Source organism: Pleurodeles waltl, chromosome 6 (assembly GCF_031143425.1).
Source record: "Pleurodeles waltl isolate 20211129_DDA chromosome 6, aPleWal1.hap1.20221129, whole genome shotgun sequence".
Taxonomy (NCBI): Eukaryota; Metazoa; Chordata; class Amphibia; order Caudata; family Salamandridae; genus Pleurodeles; species Pleurodeles waltl.
In genome coordinates, this window is record NC_090445.1 from 1,244,432,017 (window position 1) to 1,244,450,798 (window position 18,782).

The window sequence follows — 18,782 nt, forward strand, 5'->3', positions numbered from 1 at the left end:
TGTCACACTGCCACTGGTACTGGAGTCTTTTTGGCTGAGGTGCTACCACAGGACTTATGAATTGGAGGGGTGGGGATGGGGGCAAAGAGGTCAACGTTGCTGAGGGAGAGTTTCTGACGAACACTGGGATGGGTAGCTGGAGGGGGTCTGGGAGTGGAGGAAGAGTAGGTGGTTGTAGGAGGTGTCACTTTAGGTGTTTTGGGTGCAGGTGCAGGTACTGGAGGCTGTCGTGAGGTGGATGGATGTTGGGTGTGTGGGTGCCCGCATTTGTGTACTTTGGGAGGGGGCGTCACAGACACACTGGGAGAGGACACAGGGGACGTGTAAATGGGAGTGGGGGTGGTGAGTGCAGGTGAGCGGGGTGTGGTGCTGGGTGTTCTGGTGCGAGTCCTAGTGCTGTAGATGTAGTGCATGCAGGTGAGAGTGTAGACGACACTGGGTGGGAGGAGGGAGACGACGAGGAGGGGGACACAGTGGAGGCAGTGGATGTTGGTGTGTCTGGATGTGTGTGATGCTTGTGTGAGTGCCTGTGGGATGTCTGGTACCTATGTTTGCCTGAGCTACTTTTGTGTGTTGAGGTGTATGCATGCTTGTCTGATGGTGTGCTTGGGATGGGCTGGGGTACAGGGGATTGGGTCTGGGTGGAGGGGGGAGGCTAGACACAGGGACAATGGCTGCCATCAGTGCTGAGGCCAGAGATTGCAGGGTTTGATGAAGGGCAGCCTGACCAGAATGAATGCCCTCCAGGAATGCATTACCGTGTTGCAACTCCCTTTCTACACCCTGGATGGCATTCACAATGGTAGACTGCCCAACAGTGAGGGACCTGAGGAGGTCAATGGCCTCCTCACTGAGGGCAGCTGGGGTGACTGGGGCAGGGGCTGAGGTGCCTGGGGTGAAGGTGATGCCTACCCTCCTGGATGAGCGGGCACGGGGCGAACGCTGAGGGGCTGCTGGGAGGTTGGTGCTGGTAGGGGAGGTGGCGGCTGTACCTGTAGAAGTGTGGGGGCACAGATGGTGCTGCCACCACAAGGGAGCTCTCATCGGCGGACGAGTCCGTGTCGCTGGTTGGTGATCCGGTGACCGACGTGTAGCTCCCCTCGCCCTCCTTCCCACTGGTGCATTCTGAGTCGGTGGTGTGGCCCTCCATGGCCACGTGGGATGCAGCTCCCTCGTGCTCCGGTGCCACTGTACCTCCGCCTGATGATGCTGAATCACAAAAGAACAGGGAGACCACAAAAAGGGGGGGGCGACAGAAGAAAGGCAGGTTGAGTGCATGGCTTACCCCTACCGTTGGCGGACAGTACAGACACAGCAGCCCCCTGCACTACGCCGTGCTCTTGGCCTCTACAGATGCAATTCCTGGGATATGGCCTACATCGCTATGGTGGACATCTGCGCACATGGATGCCACAGGGGCATGTATACCTGTACTTGGCACTCTACTGCGGTGGGGTGGAGTGGCACATGGCCTGCATTACGGAGGGGCCTAGCCTATGGAAGTCGCCCTGGCCTAGGGAAACCCACAGCCCTCCTCCCACACCCAGACCCCTCAACTGCATGCAAAGTCCCCAGAATGAGGGTGTACTCACCCCCTTGTGTCTGCTGTGATGCCCTCAAGCGCTCATCCAACTCCGGGTAGGCCACCGCCAGGATCCGGAACATCAGGGGGGTCATGGGGCGACGGGCACCCCTCCCACGTTGGGAGGCCATCCCCAGCTGAGCCCCCGCCGTCTTCTTGCTCCAGCGGCGAATGTCCTCCCATCTTTTCCGGCAGTGGGTGCCCCGTCTCTGGTGGACCCCCAGGGTCCGGACGTCCTTGGCGATGGCACACCAAATGTCCTTCTTCTGGTGGGCGCTGACCTACATGACATGCACAGGGGAAGAAGAGAAGTCATTAGCAAGAGCACCATCGAAGTGAGTGGCCCACATCCCTGCCCTTGCCATGTGGCACATGCATTCACAGTCCTTCATGTTCACTGCGCTCTGCCCCCTTCCCTCTTACAACCAGCCCTCTCCACCCAGGCATAGCCCATAGAACGTGCTCCCTGTGTACTTACCTGTTGGTCTGTAGGACCGTAGAGTAGCGTGTACTGGGGGAGGACCCCGTCCACGAGCTTCTCCAACTCCTGAGCAGTGAAGGCAGGGGCCCTTTCCCCAGACGCAGCAGCCATTGTCTCTTCCAGACCGAGGTCACAGCAGCACTTGCAGTGTAGGTCCTCTCCTGTCGTAGATCAGGCATTGAGTGATTGAACAGATAGAAAATGGCGGTCACATTCGCGGCGGTGACGTCTGCGGTGGTGCATCTCATCACAGCCTGCGCACTTCATCATTGGCTCCTGGGACCCATAGGGTCCAATGTTAACCAATGCAGCTTTGCGCTGCGGTCTTCGACCGCCTACAGCGACGGTGTACAACGCCAGCGCAGTTACCTCACACCCCATTGTCCCACTTTAGAGGTCAGGCAGCCGCCATTTCAGGGGCCCACATGGCTTCATTTACAACTGCGTCACACATACCTAGGCCTACACTCGACACACATACAGGAAGATATTTGTCTTTGGTGTCGTGTTCTGTGTATCTGTGGGTACATACCTGGGATTTTGTTGACTCGGCGGTCGATGTTGTCCTTCCTAGGCGCTGTCAGCTGGGACATTTGAGAAGATGGCGGAATCCTCCGGTGTACCGACCGCTGGTGGACCTGTTGACAATGGAGGAGCGACATTTACTCATCACCTACAGGTTTGACCGTGCCACTATCCAGGAACTATGTACCCAGTTGGAGCCAGACCTGATGTCACCAATCCGCCATCCTACAGGAATCCCCCCTCAAGTGCAGGTGCTGTCAGTGCTCCATTTCCTTGCAAGTGGATCTTTTCAGACAACAGTGGCCATGGCATTAGGGATGTCTCAGCCTATGTTTTCAAACGTGTTGTCCAGAGTGTTGTCTGCTCTGCTGAAATATGTAAGGAGCTACATCGTTTTTCCTCAGGTGGAGGATTTGGCTACAGTAAAAGATGACTTCTATGCCCTTGGACATATCCCCAACATCATAGGTGCTATTGATGGGACCCATGTAGCTCTTGTCCCCCCCCCCACAGGAGTGAACAGGTGTACAGGAACAGGAAGAGTTATCATTCGATGAATGTACAGATGGTATCTCCCAGGTAAATGCTATGTTCTCTGGCTCAGTGCATGACACCTACATCCTGTGCAATAGCAGCATCCCTTATATGATGGGTCAACTCCAGAGGCTATTGGGGGACTCTGGTTACCCCAACCTGTCCTGGCTATTAACCAAAGTGAGGAATCCCAGGACCAGGGCAGAGGAACGCTACAATGAGGCCCATGGGCGGACGAGGAGGATGATCGAACGCACCTTCGGGCTCCTGAAGGCCAGGTTCAGGTGCCTCCATATGACAGGTGGTTCCCTATTCTACTCACCGAAGAAGGTGTGCCAGATCATCATCGCCTGCTCGATGCTTCACAATCTTGCTTTGCGACACCAGGTGCCTTTTCTGCAGGAGGATGGTCCAGATGGCGGTGTTGTGGCAGCTGTGGAGCCTGTGGACAGTGATGAGGAGGACGCTGAGGAAGAAGACATAGACAACAGGGAGTCAGTCATACAACAATATTTCCAGTGACACACAGGTGAGAACAGTTTTCTTTTTATCATTACATTCACTTTCACACTTCTACCTCTATCCGGTCAGTCATTTCATAGCAGTATTTGGTCACTGAGTTGTACCTTTCCATTACGGTTTCACAGGTGTGGTTAGCAACGTGTCATCTGGTTGCATCCTTCAAGGACTTGTGATGTGTGACATAGGTATGTTGACTTTACAATTGGAAACGCATGTTGACACTGTCATTGATTATACATATTTACCAAATCACAGACTGACTCCAGATTGTTTTGTGGTTCAAGGGTGTTTATTTAAGTGCTCAAAAATGGAGGGGGATAGTAATGTGGTGATGGGGGACGGTGGAGGAATGTCCATGGCAGAGTCCAGTCCATTAGTCACACAGGTGCACTGCCCATATGGGCATAGGAAGTGGAGCTGGGGCAGTTCCTATCTGGACAGGGTAACAAAGTGAGACAGTGGGAGGACAATCAGGGTGGTCTCATTTCCTGGCGGGGGTCTTGCCATCGTGCTCTGTCCTGTTCCTGGATCTCAGGGACCGCTTGCGGGGTGGTTCTTCAGCTGCAGGGGGTGGGGTGCTGGTGTGGTGGTCCTGTGGCAGGCCGTCCTGTCCACTAGCGCCGGTGGAGGTGGTGGGCAGTTCATCGTCCATGCTAGTGTCAGGGGCCCCTTGGAGTGCCACGGTGTCCCTCATGGTTTTTTGTATGTCCTTCAACACCCCTACGATGGTGCCCAGGGCGGAGCTGATGGTTCTGAGTTCCTCCCTGAAGCCCAAATACTGTTCCTCCTGCAGGCGCTGGGTCTCCTGAAACTTGGCCAGGACCGTCGCCATCGTCTCCTGGGAGTGGTGGTATGCTCCCATGATGGAGAAGAGGGCCTCGTCGAGGGTGGGTTCCCTTGGCCTGTCCGCCCCCTGTCGCACAGCAGCCCTCTCAGTTCCCCTGTGTTCCTGTGCCTCCGTCCCCTGGACCGTGTGCCCACTACCACTGCCCCCAGGTCCCTGTTGTTGTTGGGGTAGTGGGTTATCCTGGGTTCCCTGTAGTGGTCGACACACCGCTGATTGACGTGTTCTGGGTACGGAGGTATGGGCCCGCTGGGTGGGTGCTGTGCTGGTGTTACCAGAGGGTGGAAGGTCAGAGTTGGGCTGTGCCTGTGCAAGGGGAACCGACTGTCCCGAGGCCCACAATGGTCCGGGCTGGTCATCAGGATCCCGTAGGGCAGAGCTGCTGTCGTCACTTTGGGCCTCTTCTGTGGTTGGAGTGGAGTTGACTTGCTCCTCCCATGTTGTTAGTTGTGGGGGAGGAGGTGGGGGTCCGCCGCCAGTCGGCTGCACCGCGATGTTGTGCCTGGAGACCACTGAACGCACCTTCCCCCGTAGGTCGTCCCACCTCTTCCTGATGTCCTCCCGATTTCTTGGATGCTGTCCCACAGCGTTGACCCTGTCCACGATTCTTTGCCATAGCTCCATCTTCCTGGGTATGGATGTGTGCTGCACCTGTGAGCCAAATAGCTGTGGCTCTACCCGTAGGATTTCCTCCACCATGACCCTGAGTTCCTCCTCTGAAAACCGGGGGTGTCTTTGGTGTGACATGGGGTGGTGTGGGTGATGTGTGGGGTGGTGTAAGTGTTGATGTGTGTGTTGATGTGTAGTGGTGTGTGGTGTTTTGTGCGTTTAAAGTTGTATGCGTGATGGTGTTGTGTGCCTCTGTGTGGTGGGGTTCTCAGTTGCTGTGCTCTCTGTCTATCGTCCGTGAATTGTGGTCGTAGGGGTTTCTGTGTGATGTGGGTGTGTGTTTTATATTGAATTAGGTGTGTGGGAGTGGTGTTTGTATGTGTATCAGGTGTGTGTATTTGTAATTTTCCAATGTGGCGGTGTTTTGGAGATGTGTGTGTATTTTGAGCGCGGCGGTGTGTACCGCCAATGGAATACCGCGGTTGAAAGACCGCCGCGTGGATTCGTGGGTCGTGATAGCATGGGCGTATTTCTGTTGGCGTGACGGTGGAGGTTTTGTAATCACCGATTTATCACTGACCTTTGGTGTGGCGGTCTTGTGTGGGTGTTTGAATTTCGGCGGATTCCGAGATGTGGGTCATAATAGCTGTGGCGGAATTCCGCGGACGCGGCGGTGTTTTTGTGGTCTTCTATCCGGCGGTGAGCGCCTTTTACCGCCAATGTTGTAATGACCCCCTTAAAAACTTACATTTAACCTGTCTGAAGTCCTGGGAAGCTAAATCTGCATTTTGGTCTCTAGCTTTTTCAGCCAGTTATTAGCATTTCAGTGGGCATGAATGAAGTGTAAACTTGCTCTTAGGACAGGGTCGAAAGGCCTTGGGTGTGGAGAGGGGTTGCTGTGCCCTTGACAGGAGGGTCTGTGGCCTGGGTCCAAAGAGTTGATTAACTACAAAGTGGCCTACCCAGTCACAAGCAAATATAGATAACACCCGGGCCTGCATCATCTTTAATCCCTCCAACCAGAACAGTCTCCATCATAGTGGACCTCTTGATGACATCACAGTGACAGAATCTGCTGGAGAATTGAGACCTTCTTGAGAGGTCTGCTATTTTTTTAACATGACGTGAAGGGCATACTTCAAAGGAGGGAAATAGAATGCCAGAACAGAATCCCTCAGAGTGCAAGTTTAGTGTGGTTGAAGAATTTCACTATCTTGATAATGCTCCAAATGGGTAGGGTTGGCCTCAGGAACTTTTACCCCACTGGTTTTAACGCATGCTCAGGAGTCATTCTAAACCACTAGCTTACACAAGGGTTAAACATGCCATCTTCAGGCACCCACTCCAGAACATTTTCTGGATCAAAGAAAGAACAAAAAAGAAGTGGACCAGCTGACTATGACCTGTGACAAGCCCTAAGGATCGGACATGCTCCCTCTTGTACCTAGAACAAATGTGTGGACTCCAAGGGTCATAAGGCTAACCTCCTGTTCAAGTTACAGGAATACAAAAAACTACATAGACTTTCCTGCAAATGCCCAGCTGACCCTACTGCTGGCTCCCGCCAGATGATCTGTGAATTTAAAACTGCCTCCCTTGAGGCTCCTGGGGTGGCTTTAGAAATATACTCCTGTGATGGATTAAAACTTAAAGGACCACGGGCCAGATGTAGCAACCCGTTTGCGAGTCGCAAATGGCGAAAATCGCCGTTTGCGACTCGCAAACGTGGGTTTGCAATTCAGAAATGCATATTGCGAGTCGTTACCGACTCGCAATATGCATTTCCGACTCGCAAATAGGAAGGGGTGTTCCCTTCCTATTTGCGAGTCGCATTGGGATGCAATACCATTTGCGACCGCATATGCGGTCGCAAATGGCATCGCAGTTACCATCCACTTCAAGTGGATGGTAACCCAATCGCAAATTGGAAGGGGTCCCCATGGGACCCCTTCCAGTTTGTGACTGGACCCCAAAATATTTTTTCAGGGCAGGGAGTGGTCCAAGGGACCACTCCCTGCCCTGAAAAAAAAACGAAACTAAAGGTTTCGTTTTTTTTTTAAGTGCAGCTCGTTTTCCCTTAAGGAAAACGGGCTACACTTAAAAAAAAAAAACTGCTTTATTTAAAAGCAGGTCGCTAAAATGGAGGTCTGCTGACGTCAGCAGGCCTCCATGTTAGCGAGTGCCTATACTCGCAATGGGGCCGCAATTTGCGACCCACCTCATGAATATTCATGAGGTGGGTCATTGCGACCCCATTGCGAGTTGCAGTCGGTGTCTGAGACACCGTACTGCATAGCAATTTGCGACTTGCAAATTGCGAGTTGCAGGGACTCGCAATTTGCAAGTCGCAAATTGCTTTTTTGCTACATCTGGCCCCAAGGGACTGATTTAGATTGTGGCAGAATCGGTCTCTCCATCCGTTTTCCGTCGGATAATCCATCCGCCAAGTAGGCAGTCTGTCCACTCTATTCAGATGGTGGTGGGCCCATAGATGAAAGTCTGACAGTAAAGTGCTGTCACTGCCTGAACTGCCATAGGCAAAAGCGGCTGGCAGCGTGACCACTACCAGTTTTAACCTGCAGACCAATCATGATATCCGTCCCGCGGACATCACTGTGGCGGCTAAACCTCCACACCTGAGTTTGTGGATTAGAAGGGATATAACCTCAAAACATACCTTTTTCTCTTCTTTTCACTTCCCTTGCCACCGTAGAGCCAATCGCACAAGTCCTGCCTTTCCTGCTGATACTGGACCACAACACAAATCAACCCTATTGTCGCCAGAACTGAATGTGAGCAACTAAGGGCCTGATTTAGAGTCTGGAGGATGGGGTTACTCTGTCACAAATATGATGGATATACCACCCATTATATATTCAATGGGAATCGTAATACGGCAGACAGGATCTCTGTCATGTTGGTGACGGAGTAACTCATCCGCCAAACTCTAAGTAAGCTCCTATATCACGTGTTACCATGGGAATTGTCTGTGTACATTTGCTCTGGACTTGTGCATGTTTAAAAATACTTTAAAAATACTTGCAAAGAATAGTACAATGATGTGCAATGCATACAAGTGTAAAGTGGTAGTTTAAGAAACTTAAAGAAACACACCTCTAAATATTATTAACATTTAACAACTTCGTACTAACTACCTTCATGGTATTAAACACCTACAAAAAAATCACATTAACCCGTAATTCATTAACTACATAAATCCAATATAATGTCATAATTGGACTACACATTGCAACAAGTGGGTTTACACAAGATGTGCATCCACTGTCGTCTCTTTTCTTTAAAAAAGTCATAAATGTATTATTGTCACATTTCCCCTTGTCTAGTGCATTTTTGTATATCATTAAATTTCCTTTTAACTCAAAAGCTGTTTGTTTCTATGTAAAATTCATGTGAGTTTATAATTAACACATCAATTTTAAATAAACACACCTACATACACAAGTTACAAAAATATGAACATATTCAAATGTGGTGCAAGTGCCCATCATCATGATGAATGCTTGCATCAAAATCAACATGTCCATTACACATGTTCATCACTAATGTATGCACTATACAAATATGCAAAATATAAAACAACTTTTCTTCACTGTCATGAAATGAAACTAAGTTCATGTTACTCACATTTTCATCCATAATATAGACATTGATCAATCATCTTTATTCAATAAATAATGCCAGGAGAAAATTTGTGAAATTAAAAATTAATATTTTCAAATGAGTTGTCTCTCAAAAAATAAATGTAAAATAAATGTCTAATAATACATGAAGCACTGCATAAAATTTTGGATTTTTTGTCCATTAACATGCCTCCTAATTTCAATGCCAAGGGACAACCTCCTCAGTAAGGGGTATCTAGTGGGAAGGGAAGGCACCTCAATTTTGTTTTGTAAACATATTTTTATTGCAGTTTCAGGTGTTTAATTATCATATTATGGTAGTGCGATACAACATACATCAGCCATTCTGGTTTCGGTACAATTGTTCAACTCAATCAATACAATTCTGATCCCCTACAAAACTGGGGCCATAGGGTCTCAACCAACTTCCCCCCTGTACCCATCACAACTTCTCCCCCCCTTAGCGAGTCAAAGATATCCACTGTGTAAGCCATTGGAGCTGTGCTGCAAAGTAATATGCTTCAAAGTCTGGGAGCGCCATCCCTCCATCCGTGGACTGTCTCCGAAGTTTGGCCAATGTCACTCTCCTCCGGCCATTACCCCACAGGAATGCTACAACCATTGCCTCCAATTTTCTAAAGGTCACCCTGGGGATCCACACCGGTAAGACTGTAAAGTGATATAGTAGTCTAGGCAGGACAATCATTTTTAGAAGCGCTACCCTACCCGCTGCGGACAATGGAAATGTTTGCAAAAAAGCCATATTAGTCCTGATGGATTGCAGTGTTCTCCCTACATTCCCCTCCAGGATGTCCTGCGGGTCATTGTACACCTTAACTCCCAAGTAAGAAAGGCATTGCGGTTCCCACTGGACTATACCCAGTTCATTAGTGGGTGCGGCCGCAGGCCTCAATGGGAACAACCTGGTTTTGTCCCAGTTTAGTCCCAATCCCGAATGTGTCCCGAACTGAGAAAGCATTAATTGTGCTCGAGGGAGGTCTCTTTGCATGGCCCCAAAAAAATCAGCAGGTCGTCGACATATTATAATTGTAATAGTATTTATATAGCGCTTACTACCCCTGATGAGGAGTCAAAGCGCTTTTCAGCGAGTAGCAGTCTACTCCGGAACCCAACAAGAATTAGTGGTGGATTAGTATAGGGAAATATGAGTACAGTTTTAGTATTATTATGAGTTAATTTGAGCTGTGGATATGAGAGTTTGTTAGTTAGATTGACTCGAGTAATGGAGGGGTGGAGGAGGAAAGAATCCAGAACTGTTAATTGGGAATTTAGGGTAATAGGAATTAGGCTTGGGATGAGTAAAGGGAGGATGGAGGAGGGAAGAGTCTGTGGAAGGGGTTATGGAGATCATAGTAGCAGGAGGGTTTTTGGATGAGTCAAAGGTGAGATAAATGAGGGAGAATTTAGTAGGGTTGTTTGGGAGATCATGGTAGTAAAGTGAGGTTTGGTGAGTTAGATGTGGAAACGGAGGGAAGAGCTTAGGCAGAGTTATTTAGGAGATGAAAGTAGTAGAATGGATTTGGGATGAGTCAGAGTGGGAATGAAGGATAGATTGATAGAGACATGACATATGGTGATGGTAGATAAGTGTGATATAAGATGAGGGCAGGGATTCATAAGTATCTAGTATAACAACTTATCTAGGAGTTATGCAATGACCTATGAACATTTTAAGCATAGAATAACATACATACATATATATATATATAAATATATGTATATATATATATATGTATATATATATATATATATACAGACATACACACATGAATACACACACATATGCACACATATATGTACAGACATATACATATTTAAACCATGAGTAAATATACTTAGTTAAACAGGTTTAAAGAGTGTGTGTGTAGTTTATTGTTATGACATAGTAGCGATACATATTTTCTAAAGAACTATGGGGGTCATTACAACCCTTGCGGACGATGTTAAAGCGGCGGTAATACAGCAAACAGGCCGGCGAGAAAAAAAAGGGAATTATGACCATGGCGGAAACCGCCAACATAGACAGCCACTTTAACACTCCGACCGCCACGGCGGTACAGACAAGCAGCGCGGCGGTCACCGCCAACAGACAGGCGGAAGACAAAGTACCGCCCACAGTATTACAACAGGCCAATCCGCCATCTTTTCCAGGGCAGAATTCACCGTGGATAAAAACACGGCGGAAACAGCCATTTCAATGGGAAAACGCTCACTTTAACACACTCCACGAGGAAGGAGGGCACCCTGGAGCCGGAACTCCAAATACTCCCTGCGATAGTGTTCCTGCTCCTCTACGAACATCAGTAACGCCGGTGCCGAAGACAACGGTGAGTACTGCACCTACGACACAGGGGAGGGGGCAGGCAAAAGTCAGGTACACACACACGCAACACCCCCAACCCCACCCCGACCCTTGCACACTACAACACACACACCAATGCATTTCCAAACATCACTGTAACAACCCCCAACCCCCCCGGAAGAATGCAAAGACAAAAGGAAATGAGTACAACCATTATAATGTATCAAAATACAGTAAGCTAATATATACAGAAATATATACACATTCCAAAAATATACATCACGATTAGTAGTGCAGGTATGCACCATTCAATGTCCGTGGACCACTGGGCCCAAAATGCATGGGCGAGGCCCACACACGATACCTATCCAGAAACGGAGAGAACACTGCAGGGGCATCAGATAGAAATACAACAGGCACCTCACGGGGAAGGGAAGAGGGGCACCTCAGCCGGATGACAGTACCACGCCAGATCCACGACGGGGCTCCATGCCCATTGATGTATCCTGGGGAGTGCAAAGCCACAGTCTCACAAGTCTTTGCAGTGGGTGGTTTGCCCACTGTACCATCCTGGGGAGTGCAAAGCCACAGTCACACAAGTCTTTGCAGTGGGTGGTTTGCCCACTGTACCATCCTGGGGAGTGCAAAGCCACAGTCTCACAAGTCTTTGCAGTGGGTGGTTTGCCCACTGTACCATCCTGGGGAGTGCAAAACCACAGTCTCACAAGTCTTTGCAGTGGGTGGTTTGCCCACTGTACCATCCTGGGGAGGGCAAAGCCACAGTCTCACAAGTCTTTGCAGTGGGTGGTTTGCCCATTGTACCATCTTGGGGAGTGCAAAGCCACAGTCTCACAAGTCTTTGCAGTGGGTGGTTTGCCCACTGTACCATCCTGGTGAGTGCAAAGCCACAGTCTCACAAGTCTTTGCAGTGGGTGGTTTGCCCACTGTACCATCCTGGGGAGTACAAAGCCACAGACTCTCAAGTGGATAACAGACTCCACTGGTTCTGGAGGGGGACTGGTGCCCAGAGTGCTTTATCCTGTTAAGGACTGAGGTAGTGGATGCTTTTCTCCACTGGTTCTGGAGGGGGACTGGTGCCCAGAGTGCTTCATCCTGTTAAGGACTCAGGTAGTGGATGCTGTTCTCCACTGGTTCTGGAGGGGTACTGGTGCCCAGAGTGCATCACTCTCCCCGTGACGGTCCCAGTTCCGTCACTGCCCCTGCCGCACATGGGCTAGCGATGCTTGAGTTGGCGGTGCTTGCCCTGTTCAGCGGTGCTTGCCATGGCGGTCTTTGCCCTGTTCAGCGGTGCTTGCCATGGCGGTCTTTGCTCTGTTCAGTGGTGCTTGCCATGGCGGTCTTTGTCCTGTTCAGCGGTGCTTGCCCTGTTCAGCGGTGCTTGACTTTGCAGTTTCTGACCTGTTCAGCGGTGCTTGCCATGGCAGTCTTTGCCCTGTTCAGCGGTGCTTGACTTTGCGGTTTCTGACCTGTTCAGCAGTGCTTGACTTTGCTGTCTCTGACCTGTGCAGCGGTGTGTGCCATGGCGGTCCCTCATTGCCCAGCGGGGCTGTGGCTGCCGGGGCCCTCCTGGGCACTGACTCTGGCGGTGGTCTCCTGACCGGTGACGATTGTGCTGCCCTCCTGGGCACTGACTCTGGCGGTGGTCTCCTGACCAGTGACGATTGTTCTGCCCTCCTGGGCACTGACTCTGGCGGTGGTCTCCTGTCCAGGGACGACTGGGCTGCCCTCCTGGGCACCAACTCTGGCAGTGGTCCCCTGACCAGTGACGATTGTGCTGCCCTCCTGGGCACTGACTCTGGCGGTGGTCTCCTGACAAGTGATGATTGTGCTGCCCTCCTGGGCACTGACTCTGGCGGTGGTCTCCTGACCAGTGACGATGGGGCTGGTGGTGGCGTCCTGGGTAGCGGGGATGATGGCGCCCTTCTCCGCCGTGCTGCTCTTCCCAGACTTTGGCGCTTTCTTCTGCCCCTTCCCCACCTTGGGAGGAGTCACAGCTGACTCGACACTGCCCCCGGGACCCTTGTGAGCGGCTTTGCCGGCAGGAGTCTTCACCCTCTCCCGTCGGGCACTGTCCAACTTCTGGTGCTTCACAGGGGGGGGACTGGCTGTGCTTTGGCTCCGTGTCACACGCCCTGGTGCCCGGTGCACTCCACATACCTCTAACAGGCACCACTGGTACCGGACATTTTTTGGCTGAGGTGCTACTACGGGACCTATGAATTGGAGGGGGGGGTGGAAAAGAGGTCAACGTTGCTCAGGAAAAGTTTCTGACGAACACTGGGACGGGTAGCTGGAAGGGGTCTGGGAGTGGAGGAAGAGGAGGTGGTTGTAGGAGGTGTAACCTTTGATGATTTGGGTGCAGGTGCATGTTCTGGAGGCTGTCGTGAGGTGGATGATTGTTGGGTGTGTGTGTGCCCACGTTTGTGTACTTTGGGAGGGGGCGTCACAGATACACTGGGAGAGGACACAGGGGACGTGTAAATGGTAGTGGGGGTGGTGAGTGCAGGTGAGCGGGGTGTGGTGCTGGGTGTTCTGGTGCGAGTCCTAGTGGCTGTAGTGGTAGTGCATGCAGGTGAGAGTGTAGACAAGACTGGGAGGGAGGAGGGAGACGAAGAGGAGGGGGACACAGTGGAGGCAGTGGATGTTGCTGTGTCTGAATGTGGGTGATGCTTGTGTGAGAGCCTGTGGGATGTGTGGTGCCTATGTTTGCCTGAGCTGCCCTTGTGTGTTGAGGTGTGTGCAGGCTGGTCTGATGGTGTGCTTGGGATAGGCTGAGGTACAGGAGATTGAGTCTGGGTGGAGGAAGTTGGATGGGGTAGGCTAGACACAGGGACCATGGCTGCCATCAGTGCTGAGGACAGAGATTGCGGGGTTCGATGATGGGCAGCCTGACCAGAATGAATGCCCTCCAGGAATGCATTAGTGTGTTGCAACTCCCTTTCTACACCCTGGATGGCATTCACAATGGTAGACTGCCCAACAGTGAGTGACCTGAGGAGGTCAATGGCCTCCTCACTGAGGGCAGCAGGGGTGACAGGGGCAGGGGCTGAGGTGCCTGGGGCGAAGGTGATGCCCACCTTCCTGGGTGAGCGGACACGGGGCGAAGGCTGAGGGGCTGCTGGGATGGCGGTGCTGGTAGGGGGGGTGGCGGCTGTACCTGTAGAAGTGGGGGGGAACAGATGGTGCCGCCACCACAAGGGAGCTCCCATCAGAGGACGAGTCCGTGTCGCTGGTTGCTGATCCGGTGACTGCCGTGAAGCTCCCCTCGCCCTCCGTCCCACTGGTGTATTCTGAGTCCGTGGTGTGGCCCTCCATGGCCATGTGGGATGCAGCCCCCTCGTGCTCCGGTGCCACTGTACCTCCGCCTGATGATTCTGATGCACAAAAGAACAGGGAGAGCACAAAAAGGGGTGGGGAAACAGAAGAAAGACAGATAGAGTGCATGGCTTACCGCTACCGTTGGCTGACAATACAGACACAGCGGCCCCCTGCACTACGCCGCGCTCTTGGATCTACAGATGTAGTTCCTGGGATATGGGCTACATGGCTATGGTGGACATTTGCACACATAGATGACACAGGGGCATGTATACCTGTACTTGGCACTCTACAGAGATGGGGTGGGGGGCCACAGGGCCATGCCTTATGGAGGGGCCTAGCCTATGGAACTCGCCCTGGCCTAGGGAAACCCACAGCCCTCCTCCCCCACCCAGACCCCTCCACTGCGTGCAAAGTCAGCAGAATGAGAGTGTACTCACCCCCTTGTGTCTGCAGTGATGCCCGCATGTGCCCATCCAACTCAGGGTAGGCCACCGCCAGATCCGGAACATCAGGGGGGTCATGGTGCGACGGGCACCCCTCCCACGTTGGGAGGCCATCCCCACTGAGCCTCCGCCGTCTTCTTGCTCCAGCGGCCAATGTCCTCCCATCTTTTACGGCAGTGGGTGCTCCGTCTCTGGTGGACTCCCAGGTTCCGGACGTCCTTGGCGATGGCACGCCAAATATCCTTCTTCTGGTGGGCGCTGACCTACATGACATGTACAGGGGAAGAAGAGATGTCATTACCAACTGCACTGTCGAAGTGAGTGGCCCACATCCCTGCCCTTGCCATGTGGCACATGCATTCACACTCCTTCATGCTCGCAGAACTCTGCCCCTTCCTTCTTACATCCAGCCCTCTCCACCCAGGCAAAGCCCATACAACTTGCACCCTATGTACTCACCTGTTGGTCTGGAGGACTGTAGAGTAGCGTGTACTGAGGGAGGACCCCGTCCACGAGCTTGTCCAACTCCTGTGCAGTGAAGGCAGGGGCCCTTTCCCCAGACGCACGTGCCATTGTCTCTTCCAGACCGAGGTCACAGCAGCACTTGCAGTGTAGGCCCTCTCCTGTTGAAGATCAGGTATCGAGTGATTGAACGGATAGAAAATGGCTGTCACGTCTGCGGCGGTTACGTCCACGGCGGTGCGTATCATCACCGCCGGCGCACTTCGTCATTGGCTCCTGGGACCCATAGGGTCCAATGTTAACCAATGCAGCATTGCGCCGCGGTCTACGACCGCCTACCGCAACGGTGTACGATGCCAGCGCAGTTACCTCACATCCCATTGTCCCACTTTAGAGGTCAGGCATCTGCCATTTCAGGGGCCCACATGGCTTCATTTTCAACTGCGTCCCATAAACCTAGGCCTGGACTCAACACACATACAGACAACTTTTTGGACTTTGTTTCATGTTCTGTGTAGCTGTGGGTACATACCTCTGAATTGCTTTACTCTGTGGTCGCTGTTGTCCTTCCTAGGCACCGTCAGCTGGGACATGTGAGGAGATGGCGGAATCCTCCGGTGTACCGACCGCTGGTGGACCTGTTGACAATTGTAGGAGCGACATTTAATCATCACCTACAGGTTTGACTGTGCCACAATCTAGGAACTGTGTGCCCAGTTGGAGCCAGACCTTATGTCACCAATCCGCCATCCCACAGGAATCCCCCCGCAAATGCAGGTGCTATCAGTGCTCCATTTCCTAGCAAGTTGGTAATTCCAAACAACAGTGGCCATGGCATCAGGGATGTCCCAGCATATGTTTTCCAACGTGTTGTCCAGAGTGTTGTCTGCCCTGCTGAAACACATGAGGAGCTACATTGTTTTCCCTCAGGTGGAGGATTTGGCTACAGTTAAAGGTGACTTCTATGCCCTTGGACATATCCCTAACATCATAGGTGCCATTGATGGGACCCATGTAACTCTGGTCCCCCCCACAGGAGTGAACAGGTGTACAGGAACCGGAAGAGTTATCATTCGATGAATGTACAGATGGTATGTTTGGCAGACCAGTACATCTCGCAGGTAAATGCTATGTTCCCTGGCTCAGTGCATGACGCCTACATCCTGCGGAATAGCAGCATCCCTTATGTGATGGGTCAACTCCAGAGACACCGGGTGTGGCTATTAGGAGACTCTGGTTACCCCAACCTGTCATGGCTATTGACCCCAGTGAGGAATCCCAGAACCAGGGCAGAGGAACGCTACAATGAGGCCCATGGGCGGACTAGGAGGGTGATCGAACGCACCTTCGGCCTCCTGAAGGCCTGGTTCAGGTGCCTCCATATGACAGGTGGTTCCCTATTCTACTCACCAAGAAAGGTGTGCCAGATCATCATCGGCTGCTCTATGCTTCACAATCTTGCTTTGCGACGCCAGGTGCCTTTTCTGCAGGAGGATAGTCCAGATGACGGTGTTGTGGCAGCTGTGGAGCCTGTGGACAGTGATGAGGAGGAAGCAGAGGAAGAAGACATTGACAACAGGGACTCAGTCATACAGCAATATTTCCAGTGACACACAGGTGAGAACACTTTCTTTACTAATACATTTACTTTTACACTTCTACCTCTATCCTGTCTGTCAATTTCAAGCAGTATTTGGTAACTGAGTTGTACATTTCCATTACGGTTACACAGGTGTGGTTACCAACGTGTGTCATCTGCTTGCATCCTTCATGGACTTGTGATGTGTGACATAGGTATGTTGACATTACTATTGAGAACGGATTTTGTCATTGTCATAGCTAATACACATTTTCAAAATCACAGACTGACTCCAGATTGTTTTGTGGTTCAAGGGTGTTTATTGAAGTGCTAATTATTGGAGGGGGTGGTAAAATGGTGATGGGTGATGGTGGAGGAATGTTCACGGCAGAGTCTAGTCTATTAGTCTCACAGGTGCACTGCCCATATGGGCATAGGAAGTGGAGCTGGGGCAGATCCAATATAGACAGGGTTACAAAGTGGGACAGTGGGATGACAATCAGGGTGGTCTCATTTCTTGGCGGGGGTCTTGCCATCGTGTCCTGTCCTGTTCCTGGATCTCAGGGACCGCTTGCGGGTGGTTCTCCGTCTGCAGGGGGTGGGGTGCTGGTGTGGTGGTCCTGTGGTGGGGCGTCCTGTTCACTAGCGCCGGCGGAGGTGGTGGGCAGTTCATCGTCCAGGCTAGTGCCAGGGGCCCCTTGGAGTGCCACGGTGTCCCTCATGGTGTTCTGTATGTCCTTCAGCACCCCTACGATGGTGCCCATGGCGGAGCTGATGGTTCTGAGTTCCTCCCTGAACCCCAAATACTGTTCCTCATGCAGGCGCTGGGTCTCCTGCAACTTGGCCAGGACCGTAGCCATCGTCTCCTGGGAGTGGTGGTATGCTCCCATGATGGAGGAGAGGGCCTCATGGAGAGTGGGTTCCCTTGGCCTGGCCGCCCCCTGTCGCACAGCAGCCCTCCCAATTCCCCTGTGTTCCTGGGCCTCCGTCCCCTGGACCGTGTGCCCACTACCACTGCCCCCAGGTCCCTGTTGTTGTTGGGGTGGTGGGTTATCCTGGGTTCCCTGTAGTGGTGGACACACAGCTGATTGACGTGTCCTGGGGACGGAGGTATGGGCCCGCTGGGTGGGTGCTGTACTGGTGTTTCCAGAGGGTGGAAGGTCAGTGTTGGGCTGTGCCTGTGCGAGGGGAACCGACTGTCCCGAGGCCCACGATGGTCCGGGCTGGTCATCTGGATCCAGTTGGCCAGAGCTGCTGTCATCACTGTGGGCCTCTTCTGTGGGTGGAGTAGAGATGTCTGGACCCTCCTGTCTGGTGACGTTAGGTAGTGGTCCTGCAGGGGTATAAAAGCATGATTATTGCATCTGTGTGTGTCATGGTGTGCAATGGGTGGGTGAGTGTGTACCCCAGTGCTAGCATTCCTGTGTGGGGGCTTGTGTGATGATGGTTAGGGGTTGTTATGGGTATGTGCAGGGGGCATGCTTTAGTGATGGGTGTCCATGATTTGTTGTGTCATGCAGGGCTTGGTGTTGGGATGTGTGGTTTGTGTTATAAGTACATTAGTGAGGAGTTGGAGTGATAGGGGAGAGGGTGAGGGCCGGGGTGTGTGATAGCATGCAGGTAGGGTGGGGGTTATGATAGTTAAGATTTGACTTACCAGTGTCCATTCCTCCACCGACTCCTCAGAGGCCCTCAGGATGCATAAAGGTCAAGACCTGCTCCTCCCATGTTGTTAGTTGTAGGGGAGGAGGTGGGGGTCCGCCGCCAGTCCGCTGAACCGCGATGTTGTGCCTGGAGACCACGGAACGCACCTTCCCCCGTAGGTCGTTCCACCTCTTCCTGATGTCCTCCTGATTTCTTGGGTGCTGTCCCACTGCGTTGACCCTGTCCACGAT